General features: G+C 47.9%; 1 protein-coding gene and 1 pseudogene across 2 annotated transcripts in view; one reads left to right on the top strand and one right to left on the bottom strand.

The window, feature by feature from the left end:
• The first annotated feature begins 2,587 nt into the window (after positions 1–2,587).
• Positions 2,588–16,414, top strand: part of ELOVL5 (ELOVL fatty acid elongase 5) — a 68,281-nt gene continuing 54,454 nt past the window's right edge. For both annotated transcript variants that reach the window (XM_061194964.1, XM_061194963.1), the window contains exon 1: positions 2,588–2,763. The gene's annotated coding sequence lies outside the window, so the exon portion shown is untranslated. The remainder of the gene's footprint in view (positions 2,764–16,414) is intronic.
• Positions 11,224–13,101, bottom strand: LOC133095681 (large ribosomal subunit protein eL22-like; annotated as a pseudogene).

The raw sequence follows: 16,414 nt of genomic DNA on the forward strand, positions 1-16,414 counted from the left end.
TCTGACACTCAGTAACACACTTTCCTTGAACCTTGGCATGGAGTCCTAGGCATTCTTTTGATCTATTTTGAAAAAAATACCCACAGTTAAGTTGAAGAGTCATTTCTTGCAACTTTATCCATGAATGCGATGGTGTCGCCATCTGCAGTAACTCATACTGAAGTCATGGTAGTCAGTTTACACTGCGGGGTTAAGATGAGTTGTCCGGGGGGGGCAGAAATTTCTCCCTAAATCATACATGTATTGGGAACCCTAAGTCTCTGGATGGGTAAAGAATGAGAACATGACCTTACTAACTTAGATTTGAGAGGAGTCAATAGTCCTGGGACATAACTATCTGACAGAGGGTTGGAGTTCTGGAGCAGAAAATGGAAGCACCAGTGTGATGATGGTGAGGGGGAGTAAGAGCTCACACACTTATTCAAAGCATATTTATTAAGCTCTTATTATATACCAGAGGCTGTAGTAAGATCTGGTGATAAATAATGAGCAAAATTCAACATGGTTCCCCCTCCAATGGAGTTTACAATCTAACACAGGGCTCTTTAAAGTGGAGGTACAAGCACCCCATGGATTGAACAAGATGGGACAGTCAGGAAACTACAGTGCAGCGTGAAAAATGCTCTAACGGAAACCAAGATACACAGACAATAACTAAGGCCTATCTGTCAAGGGCATATGAAAAGGCATCCTTTGGGGGCTAGGAATAAAATAATAGAAATTTGTGTTTACTTTTCTCTCAAAACACAAAAAAATTATTTAATATTTAATGTATGACTTGACAGTTATATAAGTCCATAATTAAAAATAAATACAGATATTTTGGTAGTATGGCCGAAAACATTTTATTGATAGGTGAACACAACAAAAACAATTGTGTGTGGTGTAAAACTGGAGATTTTTGGAATATCAAGTTAAATTTGAAACTTTTAAAACCTGGAAAGATAGAACTTGTTAGGGTGATGAAGAGCTGAACCAGCTCTGGCCTTGAACTGCAGGCAGAAGAGTGAAGAATAAAGGAGATACATTTGCCCAACTCTTCTATGCCTCTGGCATATGCTTTTCACATGCCCCTTGACAGAAAGTTCTTCATTAATCTGCTTATCTTGGTTTCCATCGTAGCGTTTACCATTCTGCATGGTAGTTGTTTCCTGACTATATCATTTCACAGGGGGAGGGGATCCTTGCAGTTTTTTATTTCTAACACCTAGCATAGTATCTGTCAAACTGAAGTCAGTGTTTGTGGAGTTGAATGGCAATCGACTGTTAAAAATCTTGTTATTTGTTTATGTTTACATTATCTCATTTGTATATAGTTTGCACACCTGTATTCTTAAGGCAATGGGCAATGGCCGAGGGCCTGGAACGGCTGGCACATGATAAACATTGTAAATACCTAAAAGAATAAACTTGGGCTTCCCTGGTGGCCCAGTGGTTAAGAACCCGCCTGCCAATGCAGGGGACACGGGTTCGAGCCCTGGTCCGGGAAGATCCCACATGCCACGCAGCAACTAAGCCCATGAGCCACAACTACGGAGCCTGCGCTCTAGAGCCCGCGAGCCACAACTACTGAAGCCCGCGTGCCTAGAGCCTGTGCTCCGCAACAAGAGAAGCCACCACAATGAGAAGCCCACACACGGCAAAGAAGAGTAGCCCCTGCTCACCGCAACTAGAGAAAGCCCGCGCACAGCAACCGACCCAATGCAACCAAAAATAAATAATAAAATAAAATAAAATAAAATAAAAGAATAAACTTGCCTACATTAAACAGTTGACTATGTTGGGTCCATGGGCATGGGGTAATAGAAATACAGCCAGAGGGCACTGGGAGAAAGGCTTAATTTCTGGGGCTTGATATGGGGAAAGCATAGGATACTAGGATGATGAAGGCCTTAAGTTATCCAAATATCAATGAAAAACAGCAAGGATCTTCCACTTGTGCCCTGAGCACAAAGCACTTTGTCTTATGTGCTTAAACCTGTCTAGCTGAAAAGATGTCACTTACTCCACCACATTTCCTCCTTCTACAAAAAGTCTTGAGGAGAAAGGGAGTTGGTAGTGATCACTAAGGGAAAATCAGAATCCCTAAGAAAAATCACGGTAAATCTACCCACCGGGAGTTAAGCTATAGCATCAGTTTTGAGCGCTTTTTTGTTGTTGCCTTATCTTGTTCGCTCCGGTGATCTCCGCAGGCATTTAACCCTTTCATCCAAAACCAAGAAGAACTGGCTCCCTTCCAGAACCCGCGAGGAGACGGCACCAGAGTGGGCTTCTGCTGTCCAAACGCGGACACAACCTCGCCACGCCTGGCACTAAGAGAATCAGAGTTCAGGGCATCGGGAACTTCACTGGTGCTATTGCGCAGGCTCTGCGTTCCACGCAGGCTTATTAGGAAGAAAGGGGATAAAATTGCCCAGAGACACGTGAACCGGAGGGGACCAACCCAGACCACGGTTCCCCACTGCGTCGGATTCTCGAATTTACAATCACGAAAGTTCTATTGTCTCGCGATTGGCTCCGGGGCCGCATGACATCATAGCGCTTGATTCGGCCTCCCGGCGGCGATTGGCTGGCCGCGCCATTGTGACGTCACGGTCAGCCCACGTTCAGATTGTAGATACCCGGCGCCTTCCTCTTCCCATCCCGGCGGCTGCTGCTGGCCCGTCACTCCCTCCCGCCTCTTCCTGGCTCGGCTGGCCCCGGGCGCTGCCGTCGCCGCCGCCTCGCCGCTTCTCGGAGCCGCAGCCACCCTCGGCCTAAGAGGTAAGCGGGCGGCTCCAGGAAACTTCGCCCGGCCGCCGCTCGGCCATGACACCCGCGCCGGCGCGCGGCCGGGACCGAGGGTTGCGACCCACCATTGGGTCCTGAGCCCGGTGCGCACGAGCGACTGCCGGTCGCGGCCCGCGCTGCGCCCGCGTGGCGGAGGAGTTCGGCAGCTCCGGGGGCGCCGGCCCGCTCCCGGGCGCGATGGCGGGCGGGGGGAGAGCTGTGCGGACGTCTCGGGAGTTTCCGCGCGATGCTGTCTCACCTGTTCGGCGGTGGAAGCCGCCGGCGGGCAGTGTGCACGCTGACGGGCGCGGCGGGAACGCACCCGGCGCGCCGACGGGAAGCAGGGCGGGTGGGCTGTTGCGCTCGGATCTGACCGCCCGGGCGGGATGAACGCGCGGCCGGAGGTCCGGGGAAGAGCCCCGAGAGCGATCGCGCTTCCTCAGGGGAGAACAAAACCCGAGGGAGCTGGGAGAGCTGCCACGGGGTCGCGACGCGGGTCGGTGCGCGGCGCCTCCGGCCTTTTCTTTTCTCTCTTACCCTCCCGCCCCTCGGAGTGGGAGCCCGCTAGCCTGGGAACGCTTCGGTTTTTATTAAAACCAGATAACTGTAGCCCGCGGATCCTCGGGGAGGCCGGCGGGGGAGGGGACTGGAGAGCCACCTGGGCGACCCTAGCGGGAGTCCGAGCGCGGGGGCGGCCGGGGAAGCCCTGGGGTCGCGTCTGCTGCGAGTGGCAAGGAAAAGGCTCTTTTACAGTTTACACGCAATAAGACTCGGCCCCCACCCCACCCCCGCGTCCGCACGCCCGCCTCGGTGTGGAGGGAGTCGTGCCTGAAGCAAGGCTTGTTCTTTTAAACTGTGTCTTGCAACCGTTCCGTGCCCTTGCACTTTTAGGTTGATGGTTTCCCCTGCTCACGATTGTAGTTCAGCTCAGCTCCTGGCTTCTTGATTGCAAATTGGATAATGCATTTGGCCCACTTTGGGATGAGGGGTGAGGAGTCCCGTATGGAAGAATCCAGTGCATGACTTGTGAGCTGGGCTGCGGAACCTAGGCATGCGGCGGGAGAATAGTGGGGAGCGAGCAGCCTTAATTCTTTAATAGCGGGCCCCGTGGCAGGAAGTGCTTTCTTTATAGGGTAGTACGGAAGAGGTAACGTTGCTTGTTAGGTTTTGTAACTTCGCCTAACCACTCCGTAGATAACCTGTTGGTGTGCACTTGTTTTGCTTGCACCACCTCTCAGCCAACAGCGTTCGGTGCATAATCTCAGATAGAGACACAGCCGGTTTGGCTGTGGACGAACACTTTAACTTTCCATCTGCGGTTAGGGGACAAGCGGATCACTTTTTTAGTTCGTTCGGAAGCTGCCTGGGATTCTCCAAGGAAAGCTCCGTACTTGAAAGAGAAATGTCACTCATGTCCCTTTTAGATTCTTACCCCAGATTTTAACTTCTCATTGCCAGGAATTTTTTCTGTACAGTTCCTCTTTTTTGTATTTCTTTTCTGTTTCTAACTGAAGACAAAAGGGAGAGTGTTATTGATGGTTACAGATTGTTAATTTTACAGAATACAGAACAGAACTGGGCTGACAAGTGAAAGTAGAAAGTGTATTAAGATTTGATGGCCAGATTTTTTTCAAGAAAAGTACATCATAACTTCAGACACTGTCCTCACCCTCTTGACTCAATTTCCTCATCTGTCCACAGGTTTCACGTTGCAGAATTGTTAGGGATTCCAAGAGATGACACAGTTGAAAGTGCCCAGCATGGGGCTTGCCAAATAGTGGTTTGATAAATGTTTCTTCTTCACTTATTTTTCTTCTTGGGGAAGGGGAAGTGAGGTTTAGGGGATGTGGCCAAGGATAAAGCTGGAGAATCTCAAGTAACTGGGAAAATATTCAAAACTAGGTTTTCACAGACAGTAATTCCAGTATTCCTGCAAAGTCACTTTTGAAAATGAGGTGAGTTATCTCCTTCCCTGGGATCGACTGAGCTTCCTTTTTCTTTTTTGTGCGGGAGGGGTGTCATAATTCTTAATTTTTGGATGTTTGCAAGAATCTTTTTTCCACTGCCTCCTCTTTTCCTCTTAGCATAACTGTTGATTGCCCTCCTGTTTGTAGGAGTGAGTATCGGTACTTGGGTGTCTTATTTCCAACTTGAATTATACAAATCAAGGCAAAACTGTTTACCTTCCTTTAGGGTGACTTTGATGCCTAAGTAGATAGTAGAGAGTGTGAGTGATGGTTTTACTTCTTTCTTACTCGGGGCCACATCCTTCCCCTAAGAAAATTTGTAATTATGTTTAATACCTTCTTTGTGCCTACCAGCTCTTCTGTTACTGATGGGATAATCTTTCCGTTAGTTACCCAAAATAGGTCTGTCTTTGCATGCATTCAGTTTCAGGTATTACAGATGTGAGCACCTTCCTATTAATAGTTGCTTTCCGTACATAATTCTTACAGCCTCCCTGTGAGAAGTGCTGTCCCCTACCTCTTTTATAAAGAATTGAGAACTAAGGCCTAGAGATGCCAAGTGACTTGTCCAAATCACATAGCTCTGTCTCCTGTAACATACCTGCTCCTTCCTCTGTCCTTGCTGCTGGGAGGATTTGGTCAGTGGGGTCTGCCCTTTATGTAACTCTGTTACTCTGTAACTTAAAAATCTAACCTCATGATTAAAGGTCCATCTTCCAGCCATCCAAGATTAACAATTTGCCATTTTCAAATCTGTGTCAAGTCTATTCCTTCCTTTTAGCCCACATTTGATTTACTCTCTTTATTAATTTATTGACTTGTCAGTTACTGAGTGTGTACTGTGTGTGTGTGTGTCTTGGGGGAAGAGGTTGTATACAAAGCTGAACGACAGTTTCTGACTCCAAAGGGCTTCCTGAATGAGTTTACACTTTAATCCTTTTATACCCATACTTAATCTGTACCTTGGACTAGAAGGGTATCAGAAGCAGATTTCCAGGGGGCTTGTCTCACTGTTTCTGGGAAAGCTTTGTGGCAGAGCTCACCATGTTAGATGTATCAGTGCCTAGCACTGATAGGCCTGTTTTTCGTGCAAGAGACAGAAAACCCAGTGCAGATGGGCTTAAATGACCATCTGACCTGAAAAGTCCCATAGGCAGAACTTTTGCTCTGTTTCTCTGAAATCTCCTCAGATGTTGGTTATGTCCATAGGCTGATTTTGCAGGATGACTGCCAGCTAGTCTGGACCCCTTGTTACCATATTCTCAAGTGGGAACTTCCCTTCCCACCACCTTCCAAAGAGGGTCCTTGGCCTTGAGGTGATTGATTTTGGCCTTGGTTACTTGAAGTAATAACTAGAACAATGAAATCTGATAACCTGGGGCCCATCCCAAACTGAGGAAGTGGATTTAAATCTCACCTCACTTACCTGGCTGCTAACTACAGTTTCAGGAAGGGCCTCTGTGGACATGGGGGTGTGTCGGCTGTAAGGGCCTCCAAGGATGTCAGGCCCCATCAAAGAGATGATTGGATTAAATGAAAGAGAGCTGAATCAATATTTGAATTTCACTTTACCTGTCATAGAGGAATCTTACGGGCGCACAGAGGTCAGAGGATGGGCATTCTAGGAGAGGGAGTTTGGAGAGCTTGGAGAGCAAACAAGTGAATCATTGGGCATTAAAGCAAGTAGCCCAGTTGCCTGAAGCTAATAGGGCAGAAGTAGAAAGAAAGGTTAGAAAGGCAAGTTGTTGATAATAATAAGGGCTAACTTTTATTAAACTTATTACGTATCAAACTCTGCATTGAGCCCTTTTATGTGGATTTATCTCAAGTACTATTAATTGGTACTGTGAGCTTTCCCACTTTACAGATGAGGAAATGGAGACTCAGAAGTTTTAGACTTGCCCAAGATCACAAAGCATTCCAGCCTGGGTGGTCTTGACCCACTAGCCTGCTGTCTTTCCTGAGATGTTGGGTAACAGGACCGCTGAAGCTTTTGAACCAGAAGGAGTGCGTTGTGAATCCTGTGTTCCAAGAATACGAGTGTGGTCAGAGTGCGTGGCGGGGATTGGCAAGGACGGACACCGGGGCTGTGTGGGGGTGGGCTGGGAGGCTGTTGGAGGCCAGGGCAGTGGTGAGGCCTCACCTGGAGCCACAGCCATGAGCACAGACTGGAGCGAGCTAATCACATGAGGATGTTTCTAGGACAGGATCTACGCAACTTGGAGACCAGCTGGATTGAGGGCCAGCAAGAGGAAGGGCGCTCTCAGGCCTGGGAGTTAGAAGAAATGCGGTGTCGTGGGGGAAGAGGGAGGAGGCTTTGTCCTCAGGTGGAAACATCTTAAAGGCCCACGTTCCATCCAGACAGGCCCTTTCTCCCCCTCTCGGGTCCCCGGTCCTCTTTGCAGCCGGTGTTTGTCCGCCACTTTACAGGTGTGTGTTTCCACCACATTTCATCCATTTTCAGGCAGTTTTTCACATTTTAACATATCTGGGTAGAGATGCAGCTTACAGTCAGTGGCATGGTAAAATCACACAAGCCCTCTTTCGCATTTTAATATTACTGAAATCAGGATGCTTCCCAGCTTTTCATGAAGTATTGTTGGTGAGAAAAGCAAAGTCTCAGTATTGCTGAAGCTCATGGAGCCAGTTGCTGGCAGAGCCAGGAGTGAGAACCAAGGCCTCTGGGCTCCTCTCACCCACTGAGTTACCTCAGCTCACGTAAGAGATATTAAAATAAACATTGCCTCCTAATACAGGATTATGGTAAAGCACACGCATATTTCTTTGTTATTAAAACGGAAGTAATCTGAGAGGTTTGGCAGGCACAGTGGTTCAGGTAGAGTGCCTCATCCTTGTATAGAGCCCGGCTGCCCTGGTTCCCTATCCTAAACTTGCCATCAGCCTTAAGAAAATCAACTCTGGGCATTGGTCCCTTTCTTTAAAAATAAACAATTACACCAAGGTGATTTTCAGGTCCGTCTCAGAACGAAAATTTTTTATTTTCACTTTTGCCGAGAGCAAATCCTTTGTTTCTGTTTGACTAGGGATAGAGAATGAAAGTTGAAATCATTTAGGTCTCAGTAAGGTAGATGTCAGAATCAGTGATGGAAATTAACAGTTTTCTCCTTAAGAGGTTAAACGTAACCGCTGGAGATGTTCCGGCCTAGCAAAGTGAGTTGTTCAGGAAGGTAGACTGGCCTCATTTTGAGTTTTTGTCATAGAATACCTCCTCCCATCCGATCCCGATTTCAACCCATAAATGTTATCATTACCAAGCTCTTTGATTCCCACTGGCACGTTTCCTCTATGGGGACACTTTTATATGACTTGAATGCATTTGCTTTTAGAATTGTGTGGCCCCTGGATTGAAAATATTCATACTTGGTGAGTTTTTAGGAAGACTGAATCCGTATCTTTCCTATTTAAGCACAGTTGTGTGCAGTGTCTCAGTATTCCTTGTATCTTAAGTTAGACTTTGGCACCTTTTGTTTGATGTATGTTTTCTTGCTGACTGGGATTTAGGAAATAATTTTTCACTTAAGATTTTTAGTGCTGGGACTCTCATGCTTTCTGCAGTTAGAATAACCATTTTCTTGAAACACCTGCAGTTGCGAACGACAGTCCTGACACTAGGTTCACGCCCTCCTGCTAGCACACGCCCTCTGCCCTTTTCTTTCCCCATTGTCAACAGTTTTACTGTGTCAGAGCTAATCTCTAATAAGTGCATACTAAACAGACCTAATTAAAGCCACACTGGAGAATTGGCCACTCTGGTCCTTATTTTATCTGAGTTGTTCAGAACCCCAGAGTACCTGTTCCTTCTGTCTTGGGATAGCACACACTCCTACAGAGTAACTGTTGTGAATTTCTCCTTCCCCAAAGAACAGTTTCTTATGACACCGAATTCAATAATTATTCATTTGCTTCCCTGGGAAGTTTGGCCGTGCGCTGTACGTCCCTTGAGGGTAGCGTTCAGGGTACCTTTGCTTCAGGTTTTGGCAGAAGAAATACATTACCTTAATATCTACAGGAGTTGTTGACACCTCTGTCTGCCCTGTTTGTGAGCTGATATGTACCTCTGTGAAAATTTGAGTTTACTTCTTACAGAACTTCCGAATGTTTAGCTCTACTGTGGATCTGAGGTGCATTTATTAAGAGCATCTACTGTGCTTTTTTTAAAGTTAGCAAAGCTATAGGAAGGGGATTGGAGAAGAGGCCTTTCAGGTTAGCAGCTGCACAGGATAGGGATCCAGCTCTGCCCCACAAGGCTGGGCAGGCTCCGGCAGGCCAGTCACTCCACCTCTGAGACTTCCGTGTAGAACTTGCAGGTGATAATACCTGTGCCTCCTTTGGAGGGTGTCCAGACTATCGGTATTATACATAAAAGTTAAGTAGGGGACTGACTTAATTTGATGAGCGTAGTTAAAAAATAATCCCTCTATTAGAGGATAGGATGTTCACTGAAGCATTGTTTACTCAGCTGACTCAATCTTTTGTTATAATGTTCTTCAGAAGAATAAATGACACTGCAGTTAGGCAGTGTTTGCAACTTATGAAGAGAATGAGGCTGTTTTGTGGGTGCTAAATACACTACATGCCAGGTGCTTTTCTAAGGTGCTCTACATCTGTCAATTCATTTTGGCCTCACCAAATCCCCCCATGAGGTAGGTACCCCAGTTTTACAGATGAGAAACTAAGGCACAGAAAGGTTAAGTGACTTGTTCAAGGCCCCCCAGCTAGCAGGTGACAGAGGCCGGGTTCAAACCCAGACTGGTTGAGGGCATCCAGCGTCGGTTTCCTTGTCTGACCCCAGCGCCGCCTGGGTTTGATCTACAAGGTGTATAAGACCTGAGGGGTGTGGGTTGGGAGGGAAGGTCACCCACATCCCCCAGGGAGCCTCCATCTGCAGATTGTCTGTCCCCAGCGCCGCCTGGGTTTGATCTACAAGGTGTATAAGACCTGAGGGGTGTGGGTTGGGAGGGAAGGGCACCCACATCCCCCAGGGAGCCTCCATCTGCAGATTGTCTGGTCTCCCTTGAGTAGAGGTGTACATCCTGTGTGTTTTGAGAACATCTGGGTCATTCTGACACAGGCCTGGTTAAAGGCTGCTTGTTCGGACTGTTCAGAATAACACCTTCCCCAGCCCTTCAATTCTCTTGGGATTCTTACTCTTTTAGGACTTCCTCATTTTCTTTCTGGGTGTGGGTCACTAGGTCTGACAACATTATGATGGCTGTTAAGTACCATAATTCCTAAAATATGAGGATCACAAAATTCACAGAATAGTTTATATATTAACATGGAATGTAACCAGGTGATAAAATAACTGTTGGCTTTAGACACTCTGTAGAGGAGATGATAGATTGATTGCTGGGTTGTGTTTGCTTTTAAAAATGCCACATCGTACCAGGCTTTTTTCTTTTGGAAACACACTTTCACTCTGCCTGTTCCTCCCATTCCCCCACCCCCCCACACACACCTGAACAACAGTTATAAAATATGGAGGTTTAGATTGAGTTTTTAAAAAGAAATGTGTTTTCGTGTCACACCCTTATTTATGTTACACAGGTTTGAATTAAAATCTAAGACATTTTCTCTCGAGGGGGGTGCATAACTTATCTTTGTTAATTATGTTTCTCCACCCTCTTTTAATTTCAACCAAAGCTGTAACGCTGCCTTTGTATATTTTGTATGAATTAGCTTGAAGAACATGACAATTTATTTTGAATATTCAGGTAATCACGTCAGTTAATCAAGTGATCACATCAGGCTGCAGTCAGATTTAGAATTATAAGTAGCTGCCCATAGCACAAAATGTTGCTTAAAAGCCTCTTAAATGTTTGTCTCCCAGCTATTTGCAATTGCATTCTGATTTGTGTGTTAGAAATGGGGTTGAAGTAGAGCTCGGCCTGTTTAAGCTGGGTCTTTAAGGGACCGGTCAGAGGCTTGCAGAGGATCTCATATCTAGATCTGTGCGGCCTTCCATTGTTTGCAAGTCTGTTTTAGCCAAGAAGACAGTTGTCCTGTGAAACAGGTCGGAACTTCTCCAAATACCCCCTTAAAGACAGTGTTTCAGGACTTCGTGAACCCAGGAGAATGCTGTATGTACTGGGCTTGTTATGACAGATCCTTTTTGTTTTCTTTGCAAGGCACGGTAGGTTTGGAAGAGGCTCAGCGACCCAGAGGAAGGTGGCTGCGAGTGCAGAGTGAGGTGGGTGCTCTACATTGAGCCCTGGTACAGACCTCCATGCTTGAGTTCACTGTCTTTTAGGAAATGGGACTGGCATATTTTAAAGTGCTTCCCGAAATTCAAGATGTAGGTGAATAGTTGCAAAGTACTGTTGGAAAACCAATCTCAGTGGGTGATTTAACCCATGGATTCAAGTATTCACCCACCCACCCAACCCATTGTCCATCTCAGACATTTCTTTTTTTTTTCCTAAATTTTATTTAAGAATTCATATAAAATACTCCAGATAACTGAGTTTCAGTCCTCATCTTCCTCCTCTTATTCATCTTGATTAATCTAGAAGTAACGTTAACTCATAACTTTCTTTGCTGTTAGCAACTACGCATAACCGATCATGTAGATAATTATTCTTCAAATATTTTTTGGTGAGATATTTCAAATACTTTTTGGAAAAAGGCACCTCGGAAGTTACAGTGATTTTGCTTTTGCTTCTTTCGGTTGTTATAACACCTCCTCTGAGATTCTCAGCTTTTCCATGCACTTTCATTCTTTCCTGAAGGAACTGCTCAAAATTGGCAGCATCCATGATTCCATCTTCTACAGGATGGGTACAGTCAGGAGTAAACTTCTGGACCTGCTTTTTTTTACCCCCCTTCGCCACAAGCGTTTTCCACACTTGCACTTTATTGATTTATTTATTTTTAAATTTATTTATTTATTTATTTATCTTTGGCTGCATTGGGTCTTCGTTGCTGCACGCGGGCTTTCTCTAGTTGTGGCGAGCAGGGGCTACTCTTTGTTGCCGTGGCTTCTCTTGTTGCGGAGCACAGGCTCTAGGCGCACGGGCTTCAGTAGTTGTGGCATGTGGGTTCAGTAGTTGTGGTGCACGGGCTTAGTTGCTCCGCGGCATGTGGGACCTCCCGGACCAGAGCTCGAACCCGTGTCCCCTGCACTGGCAGGTGGATTCTTAACCACTGCGCCACCAGGGAAGCCCCAACGCTTGCACTTTGAAAAGCCTTTCAGAATCTGAAAAGACCTTTCCAAGAACACATCCTAACCTCCCTTCATGTCTCAAAGAACTTCACCTAAAACTTGTATTAATTGGGTCAATTTTTCAAATATTTAGCTTTCGACAAAAGTCACTCTTTTTTTTTTTCTTTCCCTAACATGTCTTCCTAGTAACAACGAAAAGGGCTGCTTTAAAGTCTAGCCCCAGAAATATACAATCAGCAGGTAAAAGACCTGCCAGCAATGGGCTCTATACCTCCCACTATGGTTTTAAACCAAAAGCGTACAAATGCCTAGAAGCCTTAAAAGCCCACCCAGGCAGAAAGATGCAGGTGAGCCGAAAATGTTAACAAGAGCATCCCAACGAAGGAGGAGGGTAGGGAAACTTTCTCCCAGTGACCTGGGAGGAGAACGATCTGCAGCCAGAGTGACATGAGGGCGCCGCATGGCCCAGGCCCAGCCTGGGTGAGAGCGAATGGAACTGGGCCCTCCCCCGACACCCAAAAGGGTCTGTAGAGCTGCACCCTGAAGATCTAACTTCCTCCACAGTGGCTAAAGGGTCCTCTAACCCGGGCCTCCCTCTGAAAACAGGCCGACCAGGTCCAACTTCCATGGACCTTCCCACTGGTCCCCGGGGGTGGCGGGTCCCCACTTTGCCCGCCCTCCGCCCAGGTAACCAGGCCCAGGCCTTGGCTGCCTCATGCCGGCCGGGCTCCAAGGGCCGCTGACCGACCCAGGCTGCAGTCGCTGCCCCCCTCTGGCCGCAGGCAGGGCCCCGAGCGCCAGCCACGGCCTCCGAGAGTCCCGGGTCTCCCCGTCACGTGGGGGCCCCGGCGGCCGCCCCAGCCCGGCCCCGGCAGGATGCTGCAGAGCGCCATGTGCTGCAAGCTGCCAGCCACGCAGGGGCCGGGCGGGCGAGGCCCTCGTGCCTCCCCCAGAGCCGTGCTCCCCCCTCACGCGGAGTCATACTCCCCACCCCAGACTTTCATTTCTAATCCACTTCTTTCTTTTGAGCTCCAGGTTCAGAACTTCTCATCAGCTGATTCACCTGGTTGCCCTCCAAACCTGTCTCCTGTTGGCCGGCATGGCCAGGAGCACCGCCATCACCTGTTTGGCCAGGCCGTCAGGCTGGCGGCACTGCCTGGGTCCTTCTCCTGTCAGCTGCATCCTTCCCCCGCTCCCTCCAACCGTCAGTCACCAGGTGTCCATTCGGGCTCTGCTCTGTCCGCTGCCCCCAGCCTTCACCCCCCGCCAACCCTTCCTAGGTGCCTGGTTTCCCCCTGCTCCTTCCTGCCTCCCTGTGTTCTGCTCCCAGCTGTGCTGTCACAGAGGTCTTCTGACAGGTTAATGGGATCATGCGCTCCACCCTAAAACCTTCGTTTACTCCCTGTTAGGGCCATCCTTGATCCAGCGTCGTTTCCTGCCTGCACTTTTCACTCTGCACACACCACAGACTCACATCGCCCCAGATGTGCCTTGTAGGCTGTACTTGGATGCTTCCTCAATTGCTCCCCACCGACGGAAACACAAAAGCAAAGCAAACTAAATAACAGAAAAGTCCTGTTCTTTGTAAGTCAAACTCATACAGCCTAGAACCTTTGATGCTTTTGACTCAATTAGATGTTCTCACCCCTTCCGGCTTGTGTAACCTTGGTTATACATAACTAACTAGCCTCTGTGTGCCTCAGTCTCCTCATTCGTCAAGTGAGGATGACTAGTGCTTTCCTTCTCTCTCTGCTCAGTGTCTGGCATGCTCCCTAAGTATCCTTGGTACCTGTGTACTGTCTGGCATGTAGTAGGTATCTGGCAATTATTTGCATGAATGTCTCTAAATATGTACCTTTCAAGTATGATCAGTTCTGTAATCTGTGCTTATGGCTGTGTGAAGGTGAGTATGCCTCAATAGCCAGAGAAGCCTGAGACTTCATAACACTGCACAGGTGAGGGGCCCACCTGGGGAAGCGGGCTGTGGGGCACTGGTTTCCCTGCTTAGGGTTGCTGTTCCCCCAACCAGGCTGAGGGAGTAGAGCAAATTGCTAGACATCCCACCCGCCCAGGAGCAGAGGATGTTCTTTTAATGTCTGTGTTAAAGGACCTTGCTTATTTGCGTATTACCTTGTAGAGCTTTCAGGTGGAATAAGCCAGTGATAGAATACACTGGTGACCCTGTGCCTGAGGAGGGAAGAGAATGAACTCTGGTGTCTAGGCTCTGAACTATTCCCTGATCAAATAATGGTAGACACTGACACTTTTTTTTTTTCTTTTTAATTGGAGTATAGTTGCTTTACACTGCTGTGTCAGTTTCTGCTGTACAGCAAAGTGAATCAGCCATATGTATACATATATCCCCTCTTTTTTGGATTTCCTTTCCATTTAGGTCACCACAGAGCGAGTAGAGTTCCCTGTGCTATACAGGAGGTCCTCATTAGTTATCTGTTTTATACATAGTAGTGTAGACACTCTTTTTTTAACTTTATTTTGGTTGGCCGCAACAGTGAGCCAAGGTTAAGGTAGCCCGTGTAGCTTGGACTGAGCCTGTCTGCATCAGTAGCCACGTGGTCATCAATTCATTGACCATCCACACTTACTCACCGTTGAGGAGTTCTGTGTGCTGCCCTCTGCTCGGGTGCATGGATCCCGCAGAGACACATGACAATACACCTACTGACAAATAGATTATGATCCAGTAGAAGAGGTGAGGTATGTACTTGATGCAACAGATAATTATTGGTACTGTGGATATGGCTGTGTGTGTTGCAATTAAATTTGAGTACAGATGACAGAGATTCCAAAATAACAATGGTTCCAATAATGGCATCTCAAAACAAGGTATTGTATTTCCCATAAAGGGCTGGAGAAAGAGGTACAGGTATGACCCAACTGTAGGCTCCTAGCTCACTGTGTGTAAGGCTTAGAGGCAGCAGGATGGAGGAAGAGACAGAGGTAGAAAGGACAGAGGATTCATTCGTGCTTTCTCTTAGGGAAGTTCCCAGAAACTGTCCCTAGACAATTTTGCTGTGTCTGCTTGGCCAGAACTTTAAACATGCAGCCACATGAAGCTGCAAGACAGACCGGGAAATCTCATCTTGATTCTGGGTGGCTGTGAGCAGCTAAAAGTCCTCCTGCTCTATCCAGAATTTGGGTGACCACCCCCAGTCTGTACCTAGGGTGGTGGATGAGGTTGACGGTGCTGCCCGTGTGGAAGTTGCAGTCTGGAGGATACTGATGGGGAACAGATACTAGTACCACGGTGATGAGAACGGAGAGTGTAGTGTGGGGTGCTATGGGCGCAGACAGGAAGGACCCGTAAATCAGACCGGGAGGGCCGGGGAAGGGTGCCTGGAGAACGAGCAGACATCTGCCTGGTGGAAAGAGGAAGTAGGCATTCGGGCAACGGCTCTGAGGTGAGGAAGCAGGTAGCACATGAGGAACCGATAGTGAGGAAAATCGAAGGAGGAAGCAGGGGTCTGGGGCCACACTGAGGGGTTTGGACATTTTCCTAAGAGCCTTTAACTGGTTTTGAGGTGAGTAACCTAGAAAGGTGCTTTTTGGGGGGCGGGGAGCAACGCAAGACTGGAGGCAGGGACCCTCTATCGGGAGGGAGTGCACTAATCCAGTTGACGTGATGGTGACCTTGATTGGACAGTGACTTTGGGGGTTGAGAGAAATGGATACAAACCCCCCCAGTTCGTAGAACTGGGAACGGATTTAGAATAATTTGGGCTGCTTTTCACTTGACAGATGATGAAAGCAAGGCTGTCAAGTGGCATGCCCGGGCCGCACAGCCGGCTCAGAGCAGCACCGGGTCATCCCTCTGCCTGAACCCTTTGTGTCACTGCTGAATGGCCAACTGGCGCAACAGGACTTTGTGGGCATTCAGAGAAGGCAGAGGGAGGGCAGGTGGCGTGTGAGCTGGAGCGTGGTGTGCATGTGGCTGTGGAGCGGAAGCCGGTGTGTTGCGTGCTCCCAGCTCTGCAGGTTGAGGACAGCGCTAGGGTGCTTCAGGGAAGTAGTGTGAGATAATCCTGCAGGAGTGTTTCGAAATCATGGAAGGCTTTAATAGAAGATTAAGTGGTTTAGGCTCAATTCTTTAAGCAGTGGGAGCCAATTAACATTTGGTATCAAAGGACTAACACAAGCTTGACAGCAAAGTCTGTGTTTAACGTTTGCCCCTCCCAGTGCCTTGTATCAGGTGCTTATGGTCAGCAGAATAAGGGCCCCCAGACATGTCCGTGTCCTAATCCCCAGCACCTGTGAATATGTGGGGTTACAGGCAAAGGAGCATTAAGGTTGCAGACGGAATTAAGGTTGCTAATCAGCTGACTGAAGTAGGGAGGGTCCTAGGTTATCCAGGTGGGCTCAGTGTAACCCCCAGGGTCCTTAAGTGTGGAACAGGGAGGCGGGAGAGAACTGGAAGGGTGGGGTGTGAGGAGACTTGGCCCAGTGTTGCTGGCCTTGAGATGGAGGAGGGGACTGTGAA

Source organism: Eubalaena glacialis, chromosome 7, assembly GCF_028564815.1.
Source record: "Eubalaena glacialis isolate mEubGla1 chromosome 7, mEubGla1.1.hap2.+ XY, whole genome shotgun sequence".
In the NCBI taxonomy this organism is placed as follows: Eukaryota; Metazoa; Chordata; class Mammalia; order Artiodactyla; family Balaenidae; genus Eubalaena; species Eubalaena glacialis.